Here is a 22,267-nt window from a genome sequence, read left to right as displayed (position 1 = left end):
CCGCCAGCAAGCGGGAGTCACTGCGCCTGCGCGAGAGGAGGGCGATTGGCGGCCGGTGGCCCAGGTGAGGGTGATGTAGGCCAGGTGAGGTGGTCTAGGCCAGGTGACGGTGGTCTAGCCCAAGGTGCGGCATTTGCCCCCCCACCCCCGCCCCAGGCACTCTAATGCTCCTGTCACACCTTGACCACCCTTTGTAGAACCCTTACCCCAGTCTTAGCCTCCACAAACTGGAGTCTCTTCTCACTTTCCTTCCTTTTTAAAAATTTTGCTTTATAACTTTAAGTTATTTAAAAGTATGACCTACTATTAAACAACTTTTAACTTGTGATGTTTTAAATCAAAGTTGCTTTAAATAGCACCTCTTTTGCACCATCTCCTTTAACTATTTTTTTTAACTTAGACTGAAAAAAAATATTAAAAAAAAAAGGAAACCCTTGGCAGCATAGTGGTTAGGACTCCTCACTTTCACTGACACAGGGTAGCACAGTTCAGTCTCTCGTTGGGGAATCAAGATCCTGCCAAAAAAAAAAAAAAAAATCCTGCAAGTGTAGCCGGGCGACTCACCCTTCCCCCGCCACTCTCCCCGCCCCCCCCCCCCGCAAAAAAAAAAAAAAAGTATAAAAAAAACTTAGACTTTATTAGGCAAATCTATCCAGGCAGAAAGCAGTTACCTGCTGCTAAGTGTGGAAGCCAGGGGGCTGAATGCAAATAGACGAGAGAATTTTCAGAGGTGATAGAATTGTTCTAAAACTGGATTGTGGTATACACTGGAACATAATATCGTACATCAGTTATATTTCAATTAAAAATAAGTAAATAAGTGAAAATGAAACTGGATTGTAGTGATGAGTATAAATTTACTGCAAAATCCTTGAAGCATGCATTTCTGATGGATTTTTTTTTAAATTTTATTGATATATAGATTCACAATATTGTGTTAATTTCTGCTGCACAGCAAAGTGACTCAGTTATACATATATATTCTTTCCCATTATGATTTATCACAGGATACTGAATATAGATTCTTGTGCTATACAGTAGGACCATGTGATTTATTCTATATATAGTAGTTTGCATAGAATGCAATGGCACCCCACTCCAGTACTCCGGCCTGGAAAATCCCATGGACGCAGGAGCCTGGTGGACTGCAGTCCATGGGATCGCACAGAGTCAGACACAACTGAGCGACTTCACCTTCATTTTCACTTTCATGCATTGGAGAAGGAAATGGCAACCCACTCCAGTGTTCTTGCCTGGAGAATCCCAGGGATGGGGGAGCCTTGGTGGGCTGCTGTCTACAGGGTCGCACAGAGTCAGACATGACTGAAGTGACTTAGCAGCAGCAGCAGCAGTAGTTTGCAGTTGCACATCCCAAACTTCTAATTTCTCTCTCTCCCTACCCTTCCCCTTTGGTAACCATAAGTTTGTTTTCTGTGAGTCTGTTTCTGTTTTGTAAACATTTGTGTGTTTTTTTTAGATTCCAATAAAAGTGATATCATATGGTATTTGTCTTTCTCTTTCTGACTTACTTCACTTAATATGATAATCTCTAGTTTCACCATGTTGCTGCAAATGGCATTATTTCATTCTTTTTATGCCTTGCTGCCATTGCCAAGTCGCTTCAGTTGTGTCCAACTCTGTGCGACCCCATGGACTGCAGCCTACCAGGCTTCTCCGTCCATGGGATTCTCCAGGCAAGAATACTGGAGTGGGTTGCCATTTCCTTCTCCATTTTATGCCTTAGTAATATTCTATTGTATATATATACATCTTCTTTATCCACCAATGGATGAATTTTATGAATTATCCTCAACAAAGCTATTAATTAAAAAACAAACAACTTTAGACTCTTTCCTTTGATTCTCCAGCATAGTCTTGTAACTGCTCCCTGTAGTAACTACGTCTGTTAATAACTCAATGCCCTCTTTCGTCTTTTAATTTTTCGGTATGTGGTTAACAATTTTCTTAAATTCTGTTGGCAGAAAATATATATACTAAATAATGAATCATACAAAATGAGATAATAAATGGCTAACATTTATTGGCCTTTTATACAGTCCATGAGATTCTCATGGCAAGTATACTGGGGTGGTTTGCCTTTCTCTCCTCCAGTGGATCATATTTTGTCAGAACTCTCCTCTGGGACCTGTCCATCTTGGGTAGTCCTACACAGCATGGCTCATAGGTTCATTGAGTTATGGCAAGCCCTTTCACCATGACAAGGCAGTGAAGGAACTAGAGATCAAATTACCAACATTCTCTGGATCATAGAGAAAGCTAGGGAATTCCAGAAAAACATCTACCTCTGTTTCATCAACTACGCTAAAGCCTTTGACTGTGTGGATCATAATAAACTGTGGAAAGCTCTTAGAGAGATGGGGATACCCGACCATCTTACATGTCTCCTGAGAAACCTGTATGTGGGTCAAGAAGCAACAGTTAGAACCCTGTATGGAACAACTGATTGGTTCAAGATTGAGAAAGGAGTACAACAGGGCTGTCTGCTGTTAGCCTGTTTGTTTAATCTATACACTGAGCACATCATGAGAAATGCTGGGCTGGATGAGTTAGAAGCTGGAATCAAGATAGGTGGGAGAAACATCAACAACCTCAGATATGCAGATGATACCACTCTAATGGCAGAAAGTGAAGAGGAACTAAGGAGCCTCTTGATGATGGTGGAGGAGAGTGAAAGAGCTGGCTTACAACTAAATATTTAAAAAATGAAAATCATGGCGTCTGGCCCCATTACTTCATGGCAAATAGAGGGGGAAAAGGTGGAAGTAGTGACAGATTTCCTCTTCTTGGGTTCTAAAATCACTGTGGATAGTGACTGTAGCCATGAAATCAGAAGACATTTGCTTCTTGGCAGGAAGGCTATGACAAATCTAGACAGTGTGTTGAAAAGCAGAGACATTACTCTGCTGACAGAAGTCTGTATAGTCAAGGCTGTGGTCTTCCCAGTGGTCACATACGGTTGTGAGAACTGGACTGTAAAGAAGGCAGAATGCCAAAGATTTGATGCTTTCAAACTGTGGTGCTGGAGAAGGCTCTTGAGAGTCTCTTGGACAGCAAGGAGATCAAACCAGTCAATCTTGAGGGAAATCAGGCCCAAATACTTGTTGAAAGGACTGACTGATGCTGAAGCTGAAGCTCCAGTATTTGGGTCATCTGATGCAAACAGCCAACTCATTGGGAAAGCCCCTGATGCTGGGAAAGATTGAGAAGAAGACTGAAGATGGCATCACAGGATGAGATGGCTAAATGGCATCACTGATGCAGTGGACATGAACTTGGGCAAACTTCAGGAGATGGTGAGGGACAGGGAGGCCTGGTGTGCTGTAGTCCATGGGGTCACAAAGTGTCAGACAGGGCTGGGTGACTGAACAACAACAATAATATTTATTGAGAGCTAAGTGTCAAGTTCTAGGCCAAGCACCCTATGCACTTTATCCTGTTTGCTTCTCATAAACAATATAATGATGGTGGCTACAATTATAATTTCTACTTTAGGAATGATGAGAAAAGGGGCACAGAGAGGCTTAATAATCTTCCCAGAGTAACAAATTACATAGTGGTGGAGGCTGCCAGTTCGGGTCTATTTCCAGAACTGGTTTCCTAACTAGGTTTCAGTCCCAGCCTGGAACATTTTGTCTGTGTGCCTTTGAGTCAGGAAAATTGGTGGGAGCTGCACCTGCACTCATGGAGATGCCTCCCTAAGCTTTGAATGAGTGTCTGTCCCCCCTTCTCATCTTAGTGTTCTGTCCCAGGAACAGCAAGTGCACCTGAAGGCCAGCTTGACATTTAGTTATCATGTCTCCTTAGGCTCTTCTTGGCTGTGACAGTTTCTTGGACTTTCCCTATTTTTGATGAATTTGACAGTTTCCAGGAATATTGGCTAGATATTTTGTAGGCTATTTCTCACCTGGGACTTGGCTGATATTTTTCTCATGATTAGACTGGGGTAATAGGTTTGGGGGGGGATGACCACAGAGATAAGTTGCCGTTCTCATAGCACATTAAGGGTACATGCTATCAACGTGAATTATTACTATTGATGTTAATCTTGATCACCTGGCTGAGGTGGTGTTTGTCACGTTTCTCTACTGTGAAGTTACTCTTGCCTTTCTTTTCTATACCCATGTTCTTTGGAAGGAAATCATTGCAAAACCCACACATGCATTGAGAGTTACGCTCCACTTCCTTAAGGGCATGGTATCCACATAAATTACTTGGAATTCTTCTGCAAGAGAAATTTGTCTCTTCTCCCCTACTTATTTATCAAGTAATTTTTGACATCAGTATGAACTCATGAATACTTATTTTATACTTTGTGCTATAATCCAATACCACTTTGTTACTCAAACTGTTCCCACTTTGGCTGTTGAGAGCTCTTTCTACTGGCTACATTGTTCCTTTGGCATACTTCCATCATTGTGTTTTACTGAGCACTTGACTTCCTAGTGTAAGATGCTCTCAACCTGGTATGAGCCATTTCCCCAAGGAGTGCTGGTTCCTTTTATTGGAAAATGGTGTTAGAAACCAGGATCTAGGCGCCAGGTATGCTCATTGCTACTGGGATGTTCTTGGCATCTAGGTTCTCTCAACTGGCAGAGCAATGAGTATATGTCCTGGGAAGCCATACATGTGAATACTAACCCTTTTATATCCATATGGGCTTCCCTGATAACTCAGTTGGTAAAGAATCTGCCTGCAATGCAGGAGACCCTGGTTCAATTCCTGGGTCAGGAAGATCCCCTGGAGAAGGGATGGGCTACCTACTCCAGTATTCTTGGGCTTTCCTTGTGGCTCAGCTGGTAAAGAATCTGCCTGCAATGTGGGAGACCTGGGTAAGATATGTGGGTTGGGAAGATCCCCTGGAGAAGGGAAAAGCTACCCACTCCAGTATTCTGGCCTGGGAATTCCATGGACTGTATAGTCCAAGGGGTCGCAAAAGTCAGACACGACTGAGCCACTTTCACTTATATCCCTATATCAATGAATATGTATGAATGCAAGCATGTATGCTGTGTGTCTATGTAATAACATAAGTATACACATAAACATGAATATAAACACAAACATACATATAAACATAAACATACATATATATCTCCATCTGTGAGTTAAACATGTGCATATTGATGTCTTACAATGCTAATGCATTACTGCTGGATCATTCTTGCTTACCTGTGACCTTCCACTACTCCAAAAGTGAGAAGCCTGGCTCCCACCATGTGCCATCCATTTACTTAATCATCAGTTCCAGTATACACGTACAGTGGTTTCAAAATTGTAAACCCATACACCCACGGAAAACAACTTTATCAGTTACACTATACAACTTACATGCAGGTCTTTTGCCTTTAGTCTCAAAGACTTAACTCATTTCCAAAGTTACTTAGGTCAGCACCCTTTCCCCCCACCCCCTTCAGAGAGACTGTTTCATACAGTTAGATTCTTTTGCCACCATCTGCATTCTATCTGATGGAGAAGGCAATGGCAACCCACTCCAGTACTCTTGCCTGGAAAACCCCATCAACGGAGGAGCCTGGTGGGCTGCCGTCTATGGGGTCGCACAGAGTCAGACACGACTGAAGTGACTTAGCAGCAGCAGCAGCAGCATTCTATCTGAAATCCCCGACCGCCTAAATGATTTTTTTAAATTTATATATATTCAAAGGTTCACTCTTTTGAATGCAAAGTTCTACAGGTTTTGGCAATGTCTAGTGTCATGCATAGCATCACAGAGAATAGTTTCATCACCCTAAAAAGATCTCCCTTGTTTTATGCAGTCAACCTTCTCCCATGCCTGCGCCTTACTTGTCTTATTTAACAATGTATCACAGCCATCACTCCATAGCAGCATATGCATATAGTCCTCCTTCCCCTTTGCAGATGTGTGCTCCTCCACTGTGCGGATACACCACTGTTTATTGAACCAGTCCCTTACTGATAGACAGTTGGGTTCTTTTCAGTTCTTTCACTATCACAGATGGCCTTGCAATGAATCAGTAGGTACATTTTTGAGTACCTATTACATGATTTTTGTATATTATCTTACTTGATTCTCATTTACCATCCTGCATCCATTTACCTGTGAGGAACCTGGGGCTCCTGGGTTGCCCTCGATCTCATTACCATGAGCTTCTTGAGGGGTTATGTCTTGTTTTCCATTGCATTCCTGGCATTTTTATTGAATCAATGAGTGAAACTCTACTAATAAATGGCAGCACAGGGGACTGAAGCCAGGGCTGTGAGATTGGATCTATCTAGCCCCAAAGCTGCATTCATTACAGTCCAGCAGCGGTCTCTAAGGTGGGATGTCCATATCTCAGGGAGCGCACAAGATGAGCCCATTTGCTTGTGGAAAGAATATATCAGGATATCTAATTAGGATTTTATCCTGTTCTTTTAAAAATGTCCACTTGGGGGACTTCCTGGTGGCCCAGTGGTTAAGAATCCGCCTACCAATGCAGAAGGCACAGGTTGTATCCCTGGGCTGGGAAGATCCCATAGTTATGGGGCAAGTAAACCCTTGTGTCACAACTTCTGAGCCCACACTCTAGCCAGTGAGCCTCAACTACTGAAGCCAGTGCACCTAGGGCCTGTGCTCTGCAAAAAGAGAAGCCACCGCAATAAGAAGCTTATGCACCATAACCAAGAGTAGCTCCCTCTTGCCGCAACTAGAGAAACCTTGCACGTACAGCAACAAAGACCCAGCACAGCCAAAAATCAATAAATATTTTAAATGTCCACTTTTGTGAATACTTTTTACTTACATAAAAGAACGTAGGGAATATGTGTAGACTTTACATGAATAAGTAAATATTCATATGTCAGATTGTATGCTCAAACTTTGTTCTGATACTAAGAGTGCATGGTGAAAACACTTTGGAGTTACTGTCTTCTAAGATTTGAGGACTTTATTAACTCCACTTCTCCTGTGAAGTGAAAGTGAAAGTGGCTCAGTTGTGTCTGACTCTTTGTGACCCCAAGGACTACAGTCCATTGAATTCTCCAGGCCAGAATACTGGAGTGGGTAGCTGTTCCCTTCTCTAGGGGATCTTCCCAACCCAGGGATCAAACCCAGGTCTTTCACATTGCAGGTGGATTCTTTACCAGCTGAGCCCCGGAGGAAGCCCCAGAATACTGGAGTGGGTAGCCTATCTCTTCTCCAGAGGATCTTCCCGACCCAGGAATCAAAACACCCTACAAATCACAAGATAGTCCCCACAATAAGAATTATCTAGTCCAAAATGTCAATAGTGGTAAGGGTAAGAAATTTTGCCTTATACTCATCCCAAGAGGGAGAAATGGAGAGAGCAAGAGAGCAGGATGCAGATAAGGAAGTAGGGTGTTATCTGTATCTGTGGATCTAACACCTGTCTCATTACGTACATCCAATTAATGCTAATTGAACAGAGCAGAAGAATGTTAAAGTTGGCAAAGGAGAGGTTTGGGGAGTGGGAAAGGAAAATGACAAGAAGAGGAAGCACAGGGCAGGAAGAAGAACGGGAAAAGGAGGGGAGAAATATGGAGAAAAAATGCAGCAGATTGTTTTCCAAGATGATTGCAACAAGATCGCCCATGCCCTGCACTTTCACAATGTGATATTGACATTCCTCACATTGCAAGATGGCATCTCTATTTCCTTCCCTTGAATCTGGTGGGTATGTGACTCCAGCAGAAGTAATGCTATGCCATCAAAGGTGATACAGCTTCCACCTGGCTTTCTGGGATGCTCTTAGAATCCAGTCAACTGTGAGGAAGTGGAGAGGTCACCTGATACAGCCACATGTACATGTTCTGGCCAATAGGCTGAAGTCCCAACTAATATGCCAGCCACAGGATTAAAGGTACCCCCTAGAGGATACCAGTCTTTGAGTCATTCTACTGAGGCCCCAGACGTCATGGTCAGTCAGTCAGTTCAGTTAGTTCAGTCGCTCAGTCATGTTCGACTCTTTGCGACCCTATGGACTGCAGCACAACAGGCTTCCCCGTCTCTCACCAACTCCCAGAGCTTGCTCAAACTCCTTTTCATCAAGTCAGTGATGCCATTCAATCATCTCATCCTCTGTTGACCCCTTCTCCTCCTGCCTTCAATCTTGTCCAGCATCAGGGTATTTGGCCAAAGTATTGGAGTTTCAGCTTCAACATCAGTCCTTCCAATGAACATTCAGGACTGATCTTCTTTAGGACTGACTGGTTGGATCTCCTTGTAGTCCAAGGGACCCTCAAGAGTCTTCTCCAACCGCACAGTTCAAAAGCATCAATTCTTCGGTGCTCAGCTTTCTTTATAGTCCAACTCTCACATCCATGTGACTTCCCTGGTGGCTCAGATGGTAAAACGTAAGCCTGCAATGAGGGAGACCCGGGTTCGATCCTTGGGTCGGGAAGATTCCCTGGAGAAGGAAATAGCAACCCATTCCAGTACTCTTGCCTGGAAAATCCCATGGACGGAGGAACCTGGTAGGCTATAGTCCATGGGGTCGCAAAGAGTCGGACACGACTGAGCGACTTCACTTTCTTTTTTCTCACATCCATACATGACTACTGGAAAAACTATAGCCTTGACTAGACAGACCTTTGTTGGCAAAGTAATGTCTCTGCTTTTTAATAAGCTGTCTAGGTTGGTCATAACTTTTCTTCCAAGGAGCAAGTATCTTTAATTTCATGGCTGCAGTCACATCTGCAGTGATTTTGGAGCCCAAGAAAATAAAGTCTGTCACTGTTTCCACCATTTCTCCATCTATTGGCCATGAAGTGATGGGACCAGATGCCATGATCTTCATTTTCTGAATGTTGAGCTTTAAGCCAACTTTTTCACTCTCCTCTTTGACTTTCATCAAGAGGCTCTTTAGTTCCTCTTCACTTTCTGCTGTAAGGGTGGTGTCATCTGCATATCTGAGGTTAATGATATTTTTCTCAGCAATCTTGATTCCAGCTTGTGCTTCATCCAGCCTGGCATTTTGCATGATGTACTCTGCATCTAAGTTAAATATGCAGGATGACAATATACAGCCTTGACATACTCCTTTCCCAATTTTGAACCAGTCTGTTGTTCCATGTCCAGTTCTAATTGTTGCTTCTTGACCTGCATACAGATTTCTCAGGAGGCAGGTAAAGGGGTCTGGTATTCCCTTCTCTTTAAGAATTTTCCAGTTTGTTGTGATCCACATAGTCAAAGGCTTTGGCATAGTGAAGCAGAAATAGATGTTTTTCTGGAACTCTCTTGCTTTTTCTATGATCCAATGGATGTTGGCAATTTGATCTCTGGTTTCTCTGCCATTTCTAAATCCAGCTTGAACATCTGGAAGTTCTTGGTTCACGTACGGTTGAAGCCTAGCTTGGTGATTTTTGAGCATTACTTTGCTAGCCTGTGAGATGAGATGATCCTAAAAGATGATGTTGTGAAAATGCTGCACTCAATATGCCAGCAAATTTGGAAAACTCAGCAGTGGCCACAGGACTGGAAAAGGTCAATTTTCATTCCAATCCCTAAGAAAGGCAATGCCAAAGAATGCTCAAACTACTGCACAATTGCACTCATCTCACACGCTAGTAAAGTAATGCTTAAAATTCTCCAAGCCAGGCATCAGCAATACGTAAACTGTGAACTTCCAGATGTTCAAGCTGGTTTTAGAAAAGGCAGAGGAACCAGAGATCAAATTGCCAACATCCACTGGATCATCAAAAAAGCTAGAAAGTTCCAGAAAAACATCTATTTCTGCTTTATTGACTATGCCAAAGCCTTTGTGTGGATCACAACAAACTGTGGAAAATTCTGAAAGAGAATGGGAATACCAGACCACCTGACCTGCCTCTTGAGAAATGTGTATGCAAGTCAGGAAGCAACAGTTAGAACTGGACATGGAACAACAGACTGGTTCCAAATAGGAAAAGGTGTACATCAAGACTGTATATTGTCACCCTGCTTATTTAACTTATATGCAGAGTACATCATGAGAAACCCTGGGTTGGATGAAGCATAAGCTGGAATCAAGATTGCTGAGAAAAATATCAGTAACCTCAGATATGCAGATGACACCACCCTTACAGCAGAAAGTGAAGAAGAACTAAAAAGCCTCTTGATGAAAGTGAAAGAGGAGAGTGAAAAAGTTGGCTTAAAGCTCAACATTCAGAAAACGAAGATCATGGCATCTGGTCCCATCACTTCATGGCCAATAGATGGAGAAATGGTGGAAACAGTGGCAGACTTTATTTTCCTGGGCTCCAAAATCACTGCAGATGTGACTGCAGCCATGAAATTAAAGACACTTGCTCCTTGGAAGAAAAGTTATGACCAACCTAGACAGCTTATTAAAAAGCAAAGACATTACTTTGCCAACAAAGGTCTGTCTAGTCAAGGCTATAGGTTTTCCAGTAGTCATGTGTGGATGTGAGAGTTGGACTATAAAGAAAGCTGAGCGCCAGAGAAGTGATGCTTTTTGAACTGTGGTGCTTGAGAAGACACTTGAGGGTCCCTAGGACTGCCAGGAGATCCAACCAGTCCATCCTAAAGGAAATCAATCCTGAATGTTCATTGGAAGGACTTATGCTGAAGCTGAAACTCCAATAATTTGGTTACCTGATGCAAAGAACTGACTCACTGGAAAAGACCCTGATGCTGGGAAAGATTGAGGGCAGGAGGAGAAGGGGACAACAAAGGATGAGATGGTTGGATGGCATCACTGACTCAATGGACATGAGTTTGAGTAAACTCTGAGAGTTGGTGATGGACAGGGAGGCCTGGCATGCTGCCGTCCATGGGGTCGCAAACAGTCGGACATGACTGAGTGACTGAACTGAACTGACATGAGTGCAATTGTGTGGTAGTTCTTTGGTATTGCCTTTCTTTGGGATTGGAATGAAAACTGACCTTTTCCAGTCCTGTGGCCACTGCTGAGTTTTCCAAATTTGTTGCCATATTGAGTGCAGCACTTTAATAGCATCATCTTTTAGGATGTGAAATAGCTCAGAGGGAATTCCATCACTTCCACTAGCTTTGTTCGTTGTGACACTTCCTGAGGCCCACTTGACTTTGCATTCCAGGATGTCTGGCTCCACCGTTGTGGTTATCTGGGTCATTAAGACCTTTTCTGTATAGCTCTTCTGTGTATTCTTGCCACCTCTTCTTAATATCTTCTGCTTCTGTTAGGTCCACACCACTTCTGTCCTTTATTGTGCCCATATTTGCATGAAATGTTCCCTTGCTATCTCTAATTCTCTTGAAAAGATCTCATCTTTCCCATTCTATTGTTTTCTTCTTTTTGTTTGCATTGATCACTGAGGAAGGCTTTCTTATTTCTCCTTGCTATTCTTTGGAACTCTGCATTCAGATGGGTATATCTTTCCTTTTCTCCTTTGCCTTTAGTTCCTCTTCTTTTCTCAGCTATTTGTAAGACCTCCTGGGGCAACCATTTTGCCTTTCTTTTTCTTGGGGATGGTCTTGATCACGGCCTCCTGTACAATGTCACAAACCTCTGTCCATAGTTCTTCAGGCACTCTATCAGATCTAATTCCTTGAATCCATTTCTCATTTCCACTGTATAATCATAAGGGATTTGATTTAGGTCATACCTGAATGGTCTAGTGGTTTTCCCTACTTTCTTCAATTTCAGTCTGAATTTGGCAATAAGGAGTTCATGATCTGAGCCACAGCCTGCTTCCAGTCTTGTTTTAGACATCATGGAGTAGATTTAAACCATCTCCGCCATGCCCCATTTGAGTTCCTGACCTACAGAGTTTGTGAGCATAATCCAATGGTTGTGTTAAGCCATTTAATTTTGGCATAGTTTGTTATACAGTTTTAAAAAATTGGAACAGGGAGGGTGTGTGAGGGCTACCTTCGGAGAATTGTCTGCTTTATACAGGTTTCCCAGGTGGCACTAGTGGTAAAGAATCTGCCTGCCAATGCAGGAGATATAATAGATACAAGTTCAATCCCTGGGTCCAGAAGATCCCCTGGAGGAGGGCACGGCAACCGACTCCAGTATTCTTGCCTGGAGAAATCCATGAACAGAGCAGCCTGGCAGGCTACGGTCCATCGGGTCACAGAGAGTCAGACATGACTGAAGAGACTTACCACACACGCACTGCTTCATATACTAGTTAGGGTAATGCTTGCTGCTGTAATGTACAAACTCCAAATTTCAGTGGCTCTACACAGTAAAGGTTATTTTTTACTCAAATAATTATTCAGTGCAGTGTTTCTGATTGGTGGACAGCCTTCCATTAAATCACCCAGGAACTCCAACTACTTCTATTCTGTGGCTTCTCTATTCCCCAGGGCTTGGGTTCGTTTGCATCCAGAAAGCAAAACAGGGGAGGAAAAATGGAGAAGGCACACCTGCTTAATTGTCTTATCTCAAAAGGGACACGTATTTTACTGGAGAGAACTAGTCACATGACACCATCTACATCCAAGGAAGGCTGGAAAATGTAGTCCCTGGTTAATCAGCCAGTTTCCAGAAACAGGTCAATTTTTCAATAGACTGCTACATTTAGTCACCTTGGGGATGGGGTGAACAGTGAATGCACAACTGGTTCTCCTAGACTTGGAGGAATTCAGGGTGTGACTGTTGGAGAGTTAAGGCCCCAGATGGGGTGATCCAGCCTTTGTCTCTGGGGGTTGGGGGGCAGGGGTGGAGAGGTGGGGCTGACAGCTCTACATTCTCTTTAATTCTACTTTTTTCTTATTCATTTATCCTCCCATCATCTCTTCTCTGCCCATCTCCAAAATGGAAGACTCAATGCTGAAAAAATCAAGGGAAGATGTCTTTTATTTTTGAAAGGGAACTTTTTAGAAAACCCGAAGTAGGCGAGGAGGGGGAAAGGCACCATCTGCTTAGGATGGCTTGTTTATTAAGTGCTATTTTATGTAAACATGGGGTTTCAAGTATAGAGTTACATGTCTGAAACCTTTAATCAAGTTTATTATATTTTGGAAGTACTCAGGAGTCACTGAATTTATTATATTCTGCAGTTATCTGTAATCAGTAATTAGGGTGGATGATTTGGAGGTACTTGAAATTAGTATTGTAGGAAACAAACTTCTTCCTTTTTTGTTTGGGCCCTGGCTGTTTCTTTAAGCATCTACAACCTGGTTCAAATATTTATTACCCATCTGATTCTATTAAAGGGGAGTGAGGAGGTAGGAAAGAGAGAAGGAAAGAAGGCAGTGAGAATCAGGTATCAATAATTACTGCCTTGTTTTCCTCTCATTGCAGAGTTGGCTTCAGAGTGTTTATTTTTGGAAGTAATACATGGTATCAAGCATCTAATATAAAATCAGGCCTGGGGTGACTTACCGTTGAATCAAATCACTGTAAGTTGGCTACTCTGGGACTACAAAAATCACGAAGACTCGTAACTTAGTGTGCCTTTGTCCAGGGTTGAGGAAAGGGGTGAGAGTGGGGCTGTTCATCATTTGCAGAAGCTTGAGTTCTACAAACCAAGGTAATAATGCAATTTTCATCACATGTTTTTGGACTCATAAATTTATTGCACTATCAGCTCTAGTATTTATTATTCAGGACTTATTGAAATGTGGTTACATTTATTACAGCTAGTAGCAGCCTTCTCTATTTCCATAATATTTGGAGTTGTGTTTTTCAAACAGGTTAACACTCAGTAATGAATCTTTTAAAACTAAGTATTAAAAAAAACTAAAGATCATGGCATCCAGCCCCATTACTTCATGGCAAGTATAGGGGGAAAAGATGGACATAGTGACAGATTTCCTCTTTTTGGACTCTAAAATCACTGTGGATGGTGACTGCAGCCATGAAATCAGAAGATGATTGCTTCTTGGCAGGAAAGCTATGACAAACCTAGACAGTGTGTTGAAAAGTAAAGACATTACTCTGCCGACAAAGATCCATATAGTCAAGGCTATGGTCTTCCCAGTGGTCATGTGTGGTTGTGAGAGCTGGACCGCAAAGAAGGCAGAGCGCCAAAGAATTCATGCCTTTGAACTGTGGTGCTGGAGAAGACTCCTGTCCCTTAGACAGCAAGATCAAACCAGTCAATCTTGAGGGAAATCAACTCTGGATACTCATTGGAAGGACTGATGCTGAAGCTCCAGTATTTTGGTCATCTGATGCGAACAGCTGACTCACTGGAAAAGTCCTTGAGGCTGGGAAAGATTGAGGGCAGAAGGAGAAAAGGGCATCAGAGGATGAGATGGCTGGATGGCATCACATGACGGACATGAACTTGGGAAAACTTTGGGAGATGGTGAGAGACAGGGAGGCCTGGTGTGCTGCAGTCCATGGGGTTTCAAGGAGTCGGACCGGACTAGGTGACTGAACAACAAAGACTCTTGACCACTATTTTTGAAAAATGGAATACAATAGAACAGGTCAGAGGCCATCACAAATAGTGAGGGCAGGTGCTGTTTGTGAGATGTTGCTCATATTTGTGTATGTATCTATATGGGTCTTAACGTAAAATGTGTTGTCGGTTTTTTTTTTTTTTCCACTAAAGGTTGGAAGGGTTTTTGGTTCTGGACAAGATGGAATAAGCCCACTGCAGTCTCTCTGCCAACAGTTACAACTAAATATTCTGGACAAAGTACAACTACCTGATAACTGTGCAAAGTAAACAAGCAAGCAAGTTGGGGAGCTTGGAGAAGCTATCTGTATTGGGTATCTCAAAATTTTTTTCCTTTTTTCTTTCACAGCTTTGACCAGAGAGTAAGCCCTCTGTAGGGGAGTTCACAGTAGCAGAGTCAGCAAAAACTTCAAGAGAAACCTACAAGAAAACAACTCTTGTTTCTTCTACTCTTCTCACAGCTTTACTTCTGACACCAGACGTGTGTGGGGTTTTTTTCCACACCAACCATTTCTCTTAACTGTCCAGACACCAACTGGGTGTCCTGCAGTTCGGTTCTGACACTAACTACCTGGAGTTAATGCAGACCTCAAAGATTCAGGGCTTATTCCCACAAGGTTGTCCATTTCAGATGCCAGTCACACGTCTCAGGATACCATCTTTACTTCTGAATAACTAGCTACCAATCAGGGGTTCCCATAACCCACCTCTTCCTCAGGTTTGATAATTTGCTATATCAGAAATTCAAGAAAACAGAACTCAAGGAAACACTTACTTACCTTTACTGGTTTATTATAAAGTAACAGCCAGATGAAGAGGTACATAAATGGAAGTCTGGAAAGAAGGGAGCTGAATGGAGCAATTTCTGTCCCTGTGAAGTTGGGGAGCACCACTCTATCAGCACATGGATGTGTTCAACTGGAATTTCTCTGATCCTCTTTGGTAAGGATTTTTTATGAAGGCTTTATCACATAGGCATAGTGAAAGTGAAAGTGAAGTCGCTCAGTAGTGCCTGGCTCTTTGCGACCCCATGGACTGAAGCCTACCAGGCTCCTCTGTCCATGGGATTTTCCAGGCAAGAATACTGGAGTCAGTTGCCATTTCCTTCTCCAGGGGATCTTCCGGACCAGGGCTCGAACCCAGGTCCCCCACATTGCAGGCAGACCCTTTAACCTCTGAGCCATCATAATTGATCATTAATTCAATCCCCAATCTTCCTCTCTTCCCCAGAGGATGGGTGGTGAGGCTGAAAGTTTCCAAGCTTCTAATCATGATATAACCTTTCTTGTGACCAGGCCCCCATCCTGAATCTATTCAGAAGCCCACCAAGAGTCACTTCATTAGAACAAAAGATGCTCTTACCACTCAGGAAATCCCAAGGGATTTAGGAGATCTGCATCAGAAACTAGGAGGTCAAGATCAAATGTCAGGAAAAAAGATAATCCTAACACCCCTTGTTGTTTTTGGGTTGCTAAGTCATGCCTGACTCATTGAGACCCAATGGACTATAGCCTTCCAGACTCCTCAGTCCTCTACAATCTCACAGAGTTAGCTCAAATTCACGTCCACTGAGTCAGTGATGCTATCCAATAACCATCTCATCCTCTGTCATCCCCTTCTCCTTTCGCCTTCAATCTTTCCCAGCATCAGGGTATTTTCCAACAAGTCAGCTCATCAGGTAGCCAAAGTATTGGAGATTCAGCTTCAGCATCAGTCCTTCCAATGAATATTCAGGGTTGATTCCCTTTAGGATTGACTGGTTTGATCTTCTTGCTGTCTAAGGGACTCCCAAGAGTCTTCTCCAGCAACACAGTTCGAAAGGATCAATTCTTTGGGTTCAGTCTTCTTTACGGTTCAACTTTCACATCCATAAACGACTAGTGGAAAAACCATAGCCTTGACTATACACACCCCTATCTCTCAAAAAATTAAATGACTTTAGGAGCTCTGTGGCAGGAACCGGAGGCAGAGACCAAATACTTATTTCTTTCACAAACCCTGTCTCTCTGACCAGACTTGGGAAAAGGGTCGTTCCAAGTCAGAATTCTCATTAAAACTTCTCTCTCTCTCTCCTGGACCGGCCCCAAGGGTGGCCCTCAATTCTGCAGCAGTGGTGGCAGCAGTGTGGGCAGCTGACATTTACAGAGAAACACTGTCATTCTGGTTAATGGACTGGGAAACGAAGCCTTGGTGAGCCGAAGAGGACAGGGAGAGTCCCAGAGAGGGGCCAGCTAGAGAAGGGGGCTCCCCTAATTCTGTGTGTGAACTGGCACAACTTTTGCATCATCAGAAGAAATCCTAAACAGCCGAGCAAAGCGTCTGAAAAACTGAAATGACACTGGAACGACAGCCCACAGAAACAGAGACAGAACTTGCAGTTTGAACTTAACTGGATTGATTGCCTGCTAAAACAAAACAAAATCAACGTTTTCTAGAGCAGGGGTCAGCACACTGTTTCCATAAAGGGACAGATATTACATAGTTTAGGCTTTGTGAATCATACAGTCTATCACAACTACTCAACTCTGCTGTTGCTATGCCAAAACAGCCATAGGTAATGTAAATAAACAGGCAGGGTTGTGTTCCAACAAAACTTTACTTATAAAAACAGGAGGATGGAACTCCCTTGTGGTCCAGTGATTAGGACTCTGCATTTTTCACCAGGTTTAATCCCTGGTCTGAGAACTAAGATTTCAAAAGCCTCACAGTGCAGCCAACAACAATAAAGAACAAAACAGGAAGAGAGCTGGATTTTTAATAAGACCCAGAGTCTCATTCAGTAGCTCAGCGGTAAAGAATCCGCCTGCAATGCAGGAGACGTGGGTTCAGTCTCTGGGTTGGGAAGATCCCCTGGAGAAGGAAATGGCAACCACTTCAGTATTCTTGCCTGGGAAACCCCATGGACAGAATCTGGCAGGCAAGGAATTGGACACGACTTAGTGACTAATGACAATAACAGAGTCTCATACACGGTACTCAAAATGTCCAGGATACAATCCAAAATTGCTCGACATAAAAAAAAATTAAGAAATGAATTATGAAATGAAATGAATTATGAAATGATTGGGTTCATGAATTTGGGTTTTAGAACCCAAAACCACAATATCTGAAATTAATATTCACTGTATGGGTTTAATAGCAGAATGGAGGTGACATAAGAGGAGTCAATGAACTTGAAGAAGAGAAACTATCCAGTCTGAAGAACAGAAAGGCGGAAAAAAAGATTAAAAGAGGGAGGCTGGCGTGCTGCGATTCATGGGGTCGCAAAGAGTCAGACACAATTGATCAACTGAACTGAACTGAACTGAATGAATAAGAGTATTAGGGACTGTGGGTCCAACATTCTTTAGAATCCCAGGGGATGAGTAAGAGATTGGTGCAGGAAAAAAAAAAATTAAGATGTAGCTGAAAGATTCTCAATTTTGGTGAAAGGTAAGATTACAGATTCTTGGGACTTCCTTGGAGGTCCAGTGGTTAAGACTCTGTGCTTCCACTACAGGGGGCACAGGTTCAATCCCTGATCAGGGAACTAAATGCTACATGGTGTGGCAAAAATTAGAAAAAATTAGAAATTAGTCACCTCATTAGAACTAAAAGATGTACAGATTCAAGAAATTCAGTGAATCCCAAACAGGATAAATGCCAACCAAACAAATAAACCCTCCAAAACCCAAAGAAACAAAATGACCCAGTCAGACACATAATTAAACCCAAAGGAAAGAAAAAATATCTTAAAAGCACTCTCAGAAACAAAACAATATGGTGGTTCCTCAGATAATTAAAAACAGAATTACTATATGATCTGTCAATTCTACTTCTGGGTATATACCCCAAATAATTGAAAGCAGGGTATCAAAGAGATATTTATATACTCATATTCATAGCAGAATATTCACAATAGCCACACACACACGAAAAAGGAAGCCAACTGGTGATGAATGGAAAAACAAAATATATGCATGTAATGGACTACTCAGCCTTGAAAAGGGAAGTCTAACATATGCTCGGAGAAGGCAATGGCACCTCACTCCAGTACTCTTGCCTGGAAAATCCCATGGACGGAGGAGCCTGGTGGGCTGCAGTCCATGGGGTCACTGATTCGGACATGACTGAGCGACTTCACTTTCACTTTTCACTTCCATGCACTGGAGAAGGAAACGGCAACCCACTCCAGTGTTCTTGCCTGGAGAATCCCAGAGACGGGGGAGCCTGGTGGGCTGCCGTCTATGGGGTCACACAGAGTCGGACACGACTGAAGCAACTTAGTAGCAGCAGCAGCAGCAGCAACATATGCTACAACATGAATGAACCTTGAGGACCTTATGTTAAGTCAAATAAGCCAGTCACAAAGAGACAAGTACCATATGATTCTACTTATATGATGCACCTAAAGTGGTCAAATTCATAGAGACAGAAAGTAGAATGGTGGTTTCTAGGGGCTGGGCAGAGGGGGAAATATGGAGCTATTAATAAGTTTCAGGTCAAGATGAAAAGTGTTCTGGAGATGGATGGTGGTGATGATTGTACAACAGTGTGAATATACTTAACACTACAATACACACACATACATACACACACACCCCTGGAGAAGGAAATGGCAACCCACTCCAGTATTATTGCCTGGGAAATCCCATGGACAGAGGAGCCTAGTGGGTTACAGTCCACGGGGTTGCAAAGAGTTAGACAGGACTTAGTGACTAAACAACACCACTACTATATATATATAGCCATGCGCGTGGTTTGTAGGATCTTAATTCCCTGAGCAGGGATTGAACCCAGGTCCTGGCAGTTTTAACTGCTAGACTGCCAGCTCATTCCCCAGAAACGATTAAGATGGCAAATTTTATAATATGTGTATGCACCTTTTACTACAATTAAAAAAAAAAAAACCAATCTGATAAAAAATTATTTAGATATAGAACAATGATTTCAATTGCTATGGATCTCTCATCAGAAACTGTAGAAGTGAGAAGACAGTGGGACATCATTAAAGTGCTGAAAGAAAATAACTATATCTAGAGAGAACAAATTCAGGAATGAAAGCAAAATAAAGTCAATTTTCAGATGAAGGAAAACTAAGAGGACTACACACTTCCTCTAAGAGAAGTGCTCAAGGGAGTTTTTCAGGCTGAAGGGAAATAATAGCAGAGGGAAACTTGGAACAGAAGCAATCAAGGAAGAACATAAATGTAAATATCTCCTAAGTTCTTTAAAATATGTGTAACTATTAAAAGCAAAAATTGTAACAGTGTCTGGTAAGGTTTTCAATGTATCCTGACATAATTTACATAACAACTCTAACATAAAAGGGGAAGAATATATGGTTGAGAGGCATCTACATTTTACTCGAAGTGATAAAATATTAACTGTAGGGAGTTAGTGTATTATAATCCTGAGAGCAATGTCTTAAAAAACAGAGATATAACCAAAAGTGAATAGACATATTACAGTGAAATACTAAAAAATATTCAAATAACCCAAAAGTGGCAGGAAAGGGGAGAGACAGAAACAAAAAACAAAGAGAACAAACAGAAAACAATAAAATGATAGATCTTAAAGCCAACCCCATCGATATCATTTGTAAATGGCCCAAATGCATCAAATCAAGAGACTGTCAGAGTACACTGGAGATCAAGGCCCAACTACATCCTGTCTTTAAGAATCCCACATTAAATATAGGTTAAAGGGATGGAGAAGGATGGAGACCAGTGGCTTGAAGAGAAGGTCTGGGTTCTCCTCTCTCGGACAGCTAGGTGGGGTAGGACAGGTGTGTTAGGGTCATTATAGAGACAGGCTTGGTATCCTCAGAGCAAGTAGCGGGGTCTCAGGGTCTGGCTTCCAGATTCCCCACCTCCAGCTATCAGTTCAAGAGGGGACTTTCACATTCATCACTCAGAAGCCACAGCTCACAGATCACCTGCTGAATCAAAATCAACATGGATTCTCCTTGCTTCTAAGAATTCTAATTCAGCCTTTGCCAAAATAAGGAGATGCTCTGATAGGCTCTAGCTGCAGCTATCCTGGCAAGTTGGCACAGGCTCGAAAGAGTGTGGTCACTTACAACATGCTGGATGTTCTCTGATCCTGTGTGAATCTCACCTTTTTCATCGTGAGTCTAATAAATTGACTTCTTGGCGTCTGCAGCAGCTTTCAAATGGTCTCCAACCAGGAAGGGAGAACTGGAAGTCCTGAGGAGAGGTATGAAGGGCTCAGTTACTGGGCCTTAGGTTCTGACTCCAATCCTTGAAGCTTTACAAAGCAGTATCTGACGTGCAAAGTCCAATCCAAGACAAGCCAAACCCTCAACATGAGATTCACACCTCTAGGAGCAACAAGGTGACTAGCTGAGGAATCTGTGCCACTCTCCTCCCCTCATGGATGAATAAAAACAGAAATAGGGCCTAGTTAAGTGGAACGGTAGAGGTTCTGATCGCAGAAAGAACAGATAAACTGCAGGTCAGAGAATGCCAAGATTCGAGTGAAAAGTTTTCACCAATTTCCTAACCATGATTAAACATATTTCAGAAAATGCTTAACTTTCTACATCAATGAAAAACAGAATTCTTGAATGAAGCCAAGTCTAGGTCAGTTATTTTCTCTACCAGCCTCGGGAACAATGAATGACCTCAGTCCAAATAATATCATATAGAAATACCGTCCACATTTTATGAAAAAAGTTAAATTCTAAGTCTGAGCATGAACAATCACTTGAGTTTCAGTCAGATCCATCCCCTATACCCATATGCTTATCAGAAAGTCTGGTCTCCATTTTCACAAGTTCTTATTGTAAATAACGCCATCTGTTCTTCCCTTCCTCCATGGTTTCGAATCCTGATTCTGAGCCAGGCATACAGTCTCCTGGAATAGACTAATCCCCCAACCTCAGAACTAAGTCCTAGCCTGTGAGTTGCAAGAGGAGATATTATGGAGTGGCCTTCAGGAACCTTATATAAAATACTGCTCACACATTTCCCTGCACTTTTTCTTGTCTGCTTTCTTTAATCCATCTTGTTGCTTGGAAAATGGATATAGTAGCTGGAGTGCTAGCTACCACCTTGGCCAAGAAGACCTGGAGGAGTCCAGGTTCCTAAAGACTTTGCGAAACAGACTCATCACACCAGCCCTGAGTTGCCTACTTTTGGACACTCGTGGTAGCGAGAAGTAAATCCCCATGCTGTGTGAACCCAGCTGTTGTTTTTGGTTTCTGTTACGTGTAGCTGAATTTGATCCTAATGTAGCTCCTAATGACTGAAACCAAGAAACACTCTCCAACGAATCCTAGGGAGATGTTCTTGGTGGAGAAATTACCATTCCAGTCCATTCTTTGTAGAAGAAAAATGCAGTCAGCTGCCTTTCTTAAGACATTTCACAGTAAGGTTACCAAGAGAAAAACTAACTACCACCACCAAAACCTCAAAAAAACCCAACCCAAACAAAATAACCCCAAACCAAAACCTAAGTGAAGGGCCAGGCTGTGGAAGGCCTGTCCTCTAGTTCTTGCTCTTGATGACCCCTCCTTGGCCTTGGCCTGGGTGGGTTTTCCTCTGTGAACAATGAGGGTGTTGAACTAGATGTCGCCAGGCTTTCATCTAGTGCTGAACTTCCCGTCCATTTTCTAACCTCCATTAGACTATATACTCCTTTTTGCATAAATGAAATAAACCTCAAGTGCTTTTCACAGTGCTTTGCACACGGCAAGGTGCCCTATACACATGAGCAATGAAGAATCACGAATCACGTGACTTGTTTGTGTCCACAGTATCTGCACAGAGGAGGTGCTCACAAGTGTTTACCAACATCCTCTGAGGCTGCCTCCTGTCCTCCTGTCGATCCTGTGCCTGCCCTACAGAAAGCTCGTCCCCCATGCTTACAGGCATCAGCACGAAGAGCCCGAGAAAAGGAGACTTTAGGTTCGGGGTTACGCAAATCC

At 42.6% G+C, this 22,267-nt stretch overlaps 1 long non-coding RNA gene across 1 annotated transcript; it reads left to right on the top strand.

The window, feature by feature from the left end:
- Positions 1-2: 2 nt before the first annotated feature.
- Positions 3-22,190, top strand: LOC133236197 (uncharacterized). The gene is made up of 3 exons (XR_009732780.1): positions 3-64; positions 14,687-15,279; positions 22,097-22,190. It is a non-coding gene; the product is annotated as an uncharacterized LOC133236197 (long non-coding RNA).
- Positions 22,191-22,267: the final 77 nt, after the last annotated feature.

This window comes from Bos javanicus, chromosome 23, assembly GCF_032452875.1.
Source record: "Bos javanicus breed banteng chromosome 23, ARS-OSU_banteng_1.0, whole genome shotgun sequence".
NCBI classification, from domain to species: Eukaryota; Metazoa; Chordata; class Mammalia; order Artiodactyla; family Bovidae; genus Bos; species Bos javanicus.
This window is presented reverse-complemented; position numbering and strand designations above follow the sequence as displayed.